The following is a 5,699-nucleotide window of genomic DNA, read 5'->3' as shown; positions in this document are numbered from 1 at the left end:
ATGATTTACGTTATGGACACAGGTGACTAAAATTACGTTCTACATGGGTTTGAATCAAAAATCCCCTAGCTTGGTAACTTTAACTATTGGTTTATGAACTGGTAGGCGCGAATCCTAAAGATAGATCTATCGGGTTTTACACCCCCACCCAGATGTTGTTCTAGTAAACTAGAAGAACGGGTGTTTAGTACTTCGAGGTTAACGGAACGCACTTGATTCGGTGCACATATTATTATAACTCAGGGGTACACACTCTTGTTAAGGCTAGTTACCGGGTGCCCACTACTTAGAATGCTTTTCATACACTTGCGAGTGTATTATATTTTTTTTTTATATATATGAAATCTTGTGGTCCATAGTTATTACGCTGCTAGCATCAAATCTATATATCTCACCAACTTTATGTTGACTTTTTAAAGCATGTTATTCTCAGGTACGAATTAAGTCTTCCGCTGTGCATTTGCTCATGTTAAGGACATATCTTGGAATCGATCATTGCAATGGAACCAAATGTTGATGACTTCGTCCAGGAGGATTAGGACGGGTCGTTACAGTTGGTATCAGAGCGTTGGTCTTAGTGAACCAGGCCTTGCATTAGTGTGTCTAACTGGTAGTTGTTAGGATACATTAGTGAGTCTGGACTTTGACCATGTCTGCATGTCAAAAGTTTTGCTTATCATTTCTAGTCGGAAATCATCTACTTATCATCCTTAGGGAATTGCCTGCTTACCATTCTTAAGTCTAGACATGCCTTACTGCCTTTATTGCATAGATAGTGTATAGACAAATTTATATCTTAGCGTATCTATTACGATAGACTTTGCTTAATATCTTCCGTAAATTTCTCCGTAATTTAAGGGATCCTGGTACTATATATATCTATGCATATTATGCATTGAGAATACCATCCAACTATTATTTGCTGTCACTAAGCTTTTCATACCAAAAATCTTTTCTGTGATCGCGTACGATGGCCTCTACGAATCGACCAAGTTCTTCTGACTCCGAAGATAGCGTGACGGGAGCGCACCAACCGATCAACTATCGTGATTTCTTTAGAAAGTGGGGATGGGTTCGCGAAATACTTACCCTATGGAGAAATGAAGAAGGTACTCCATATCACGAGCCAAACTTACCACCTAACGTCGGAGTGCTCGACCCGCTCACCGGCGAACCTGTTCGCAACACCGTTTATACCCTTTTTGCAAGAATTTTTCGTCTTGAGGCTACCATTAACGGAACTAGAGAAGATATTCGACCTATACCTCACACTGATAACCAACCAGGGTTAGTAGAAGAAGTTAAAGAACTCCGAGCTCGAGTGTTAACTTTAGAGAGCACGGTACACAATTTGCAAGCACCAGCAGTATCACCAACACCAGTAACATCACCAGCTTCAGCACCAACGGTACCAGTACCACCAATAACCCAAGTTTCAACAATCCATGCCTCACCATCTCATTCTGCACCTCGAGTATAATCATCGTTCTACGAATCGTTCTACATCGATTATCTTCGCTCGACATGGCGATTATGTAATTTCTAAAGTTTTAGAGATTATGTAATCTAGTATTAATGGTAAATCAAATGAGTTTAATATCTTATTGACTCATTAAATCCATGATTACATCTGAAGAAAATATATATGCAAATATATATTTTCATAAAGATTGTAATTAAAATTCTTTTGTACAAACTGTTAATGGTGAAAATATTTTAACGGGTAGGTAATACCCGAGGAATATTTAGATTTCACATTAATCAGCTACACGGTACATTCTTCGACTCTAATTCAACAGTCAGTCACTATCCTACTTGTATCCATAGATATACGTATCCGTTCACCACAGAATCCATTTTCGTTCAATTTCATATTTAGATTTTGACCTATCAGAATCCAACAAGTGGCATAATGAAGAAAACATTGGACAAAATAAAATTTGTTAGAAACAAACGAATTAACTAATTGAAATTTTGTTAAGAATCCACGCTAACTGTTCCAGCTAACTGTTCCTAGCTAACTGATTACATTTTATTTATCGCAATTTAATTATCGCAATTTTATTTATCGTCATTTAATTTCTGTTATTTACTTTACGCATTTAATTTATTGTCATTTAATTTCTGTTATTTATTTTTACGCACTTTAAATATCGGGACACGTATACAAGGTTTTGACATATCATATCGACGCATCTATATATATTATTTGGAATAACCATAGACACTCTATATGCAGTAATGCGGGAGTTAGCTATACAGGGTTGAGGTTGATTCTCAAATAATATATATACTTTGAGTTGTGATCGACACTGAGACCGGTACACGGGTCACGATACGTATTATTTAATTCGAATATTATATATTAAATTATATATGAATCATTGAACCATCGGACTATTGGACTGCTAACTTTGGACAATTAAAATGAATTAAATTAAAATATTGATTATAACATATGAAACTAAATAATTCTTCAAGCTTGCCACTTGATTTCATCTTAAACCTCATTTTTATCTCGACAATTACAATGCGTGTTCAAATCTTTCATGATTCTTGAAAACCCCTCAATCGAGAGGATGAACCAACCGCGTTTCATCTACGGAAGAAATGACTTATGCTCCTGAAAGCCTCTCGGAGACTGAGTCAACGTTTAACATGCGGCAGTGTTAATTTCTTTAGTGTTATTATTACCCAAAATAACTTTGCAATCCTTTTTCAATTTAGCCAATTTTGTCACAGCTCCAGCAAGTTAACCTCGATTTCTCAGAAAGGTTAGTTTCGATATATATACACGTTATTCTTTCGCTGTCGTTACCGGAGAATCTTTTATATTCCACCATACGACCATAAGCGTTTAATCATCTAAAAACACAATTCGCCCGAAAATACCTCGGAGTGATAACCGACGATTCAGATATGGCTGCATTGAATGCAGAGGAAACAGTAAAATTGTAGATGGCCTAAATGGCCAAAAGTTTGATGATAAAGAAGGGAATGTTAGAAACGCTCGATAGAAAATTTAGTACTGAAAAATGGATTGAGCTAACCGTGAAGGAAACAAAGAACAGATACAAGAACTGAACCTGCCCTCAAAGAATCCAAATGATTCAGTACCTGCTGAAACCGTTAGTAAGAACTTTACTCCTTATTCTAAACCTTTCCAGATGATATTCTTCATCATCATCTTATCTTAGATATTAAAAGATATCTTCACATCTTCCGTTATACATATCCTCCATATTTCCAGAGATATTTTCACAACCATTCTTATCTGAGATCATTTATCTCTCCGTGATATCTGCGTTACAACATAAAAGAAACTGTGTTAGTTTCTAAATTCTGAAACCTTCGAAATTAAAAAAAATAAATGTTTTGAAGTAGTGTTGGGAACTGATGCATGAATTAGTATAATATAATGAAACTTGATCAACTTCATTATATTACAGTAAGTCATGTTAAGTTTCTAATGGGATGTGATGATTCACAGTACCGTCATCATGTGCCATGTTACATGGCTCTTACATTCTATCCAATCTCCAAACTTATTAGAACGTACCACCATGATAATTCTAATTTTCCGAAATATTCTGGTAATTTGACAAATTAAAATCGTACCATTACCATTCCTTTCTGAGAACATTAGTCATGTTCAATCCAAATTTTATACCTACGAATTCCGAACCATTGCTTGCTTGGTTTGAGAACGGAAAGAGGAAATGAAAGAATGAAGCTCCAAAATAGAAACTAGAGTATAAATCGCAGCAAATAGGAGAAAGCGTAGAAGATGTGGGATATGAAAATAAGGGAACGAAGGGGGTAGTTTTATAAGTGAAATATCCGACAAAGAAATCATAACAGATTTGCCGCATCAAATCAAAGGAGATCCTGATTTCTAAATCGTCGAAGAATCAAATCTTATTACAAAAGGTTTTCTTTAAATTCCTTAAATTCCGGAAACCAAGTATAACCCCGTCATCGGTTAAAACGATTCCACATTTACTCATTTCACTTTTTTTTTTTTTTTTGTGATAGCTTCGCTCGTACGTTTCACATTATCGAATCGATTTATCTATATTTCTTGATAATGACAAAACTCCATTATTATCTCATATACGTCATGAAAACATTCCTATTGTTATTTATGACAACCTCTACCAAATTTCGGGGACGAAATTTTTTTTTAACGGGTGGGTACTGTAACGACCCTGAAATTTCGAACCAAATTTGAACCTTAAACTTTATATGTTTCCGACACGATAAGCATAAACCCTAATGTTGAGTCTAGAAAGTTTGAAATCTATATTCAGTTAAACAGTTACCCTTTAACTATGCCAGACGATTCACGAACAATTGTATATGTACATATATATATATTTTCTATATATAAATATTATTATATTGTAATATATATACAATGTGTGGATATTATATATCTAATAAATGTTATTGTTTAAAACTTTATGTAATTATTAAATATTACATAAATAACGATATAAAATACAAGTTGAAATATCAAGGTAATAACAAATAATATTATTACTACTTCTACTATTACTATTAATATTAACATCAATTTCAATAGTATCATTAATATTATTATGTTTATTATTATTATTATTTATTAATATTATTAGTATTACTAAAATCAATAAATTAATATAAATTATGACATTATTAATTTTATTAACATTATTATTAACAAATAATTATCATTTTAATTTTTACTAATATTATTATTATTAGAAGTATTATTATTTATTAATATATTTGTAGTTAGTAAATAAAAACATATTCTTTAATCATTATTAATTTTTTTTGCATAAATATCATTATTAGGATTATTACTATTATTGAATTAATAATATTAGTATATTAATAATATATATATTAATTATTATTGTATTTAATATGTTTTTAATTGATATTATTGAACATCAAATATATGGACACCAGATTTATGTGTACATATCTCCTCATCAGTTATTATATGCGAATTTTTTTTTTATCTATATCTAATATAATGTAAAACGTGTAATAATATCTTATTTATCTTTATCTGATATCTGTTTCTGATTTCTGTTATCTCGTGAACCCTTTATTTGTTTTCATCACCAGTTCCAAACAAAAATTACAATCAAATTTCTGTTTCAACTTTTCGATTCCAGTATATAGGTATCATCTACCACTTCTAAACCTAGGGAAATAAAAAAACAGAAAAGATAATGAAACCCAGACCCGAACACCTTTGAAGCTGTTCTACTTTTCCTGTTTCTGGTTCGATGGTTTCAGCTCAAAAATCACTTTCTTCTATCATTACAACCGAAACTCACTTCATTTCTTCTCCCTCTCAACAATCGACCATCACCTCACCAATTAACATTTTTTTTTTGTTTCCTGTTTATTCTCGAAACACAGAACCACAAAACCACTTGGGTGTTTTTTTAAGATTCAAACTTCAAAACCATTTATTGTTGATACACCGAAAATAAGGATCACAGGAGAATTCGACACAACCACCCATCATCGTGAAATCCATTAGCACCCAAACAAATAAATCGATTATATACTTGATAAATTGATATCAAAATCGATAGAAGATGATTAGATCGATGATGACAGATAGATTAAAACTCACCGTCGCTGCTGTTATATTTCATCCTGTCCAAATCGCATAATAAACTCTGGAGATTTTTTTT

Source organism: Rutidosis leptorrhynchoides, chromosome 3 (assembly GCF_046630445.1).
Source record: "Rutidosis leptorrhynchoides isolate AG116_Rl617_1_P2 chromosome 3, CSIRO_AGI_Rlap_v1, whole genome shotgun sequence".
Taxonomy (NCBI): Eukaryota; Viridiplantae; Streptophyta; class Magnoliopsida; order Asterales; family Asteraceae; genus Rutidosis; species Rutidosis leptorrhynchoides.
This window is presented reverse-complemented; position numbering follows the sequence as displayed.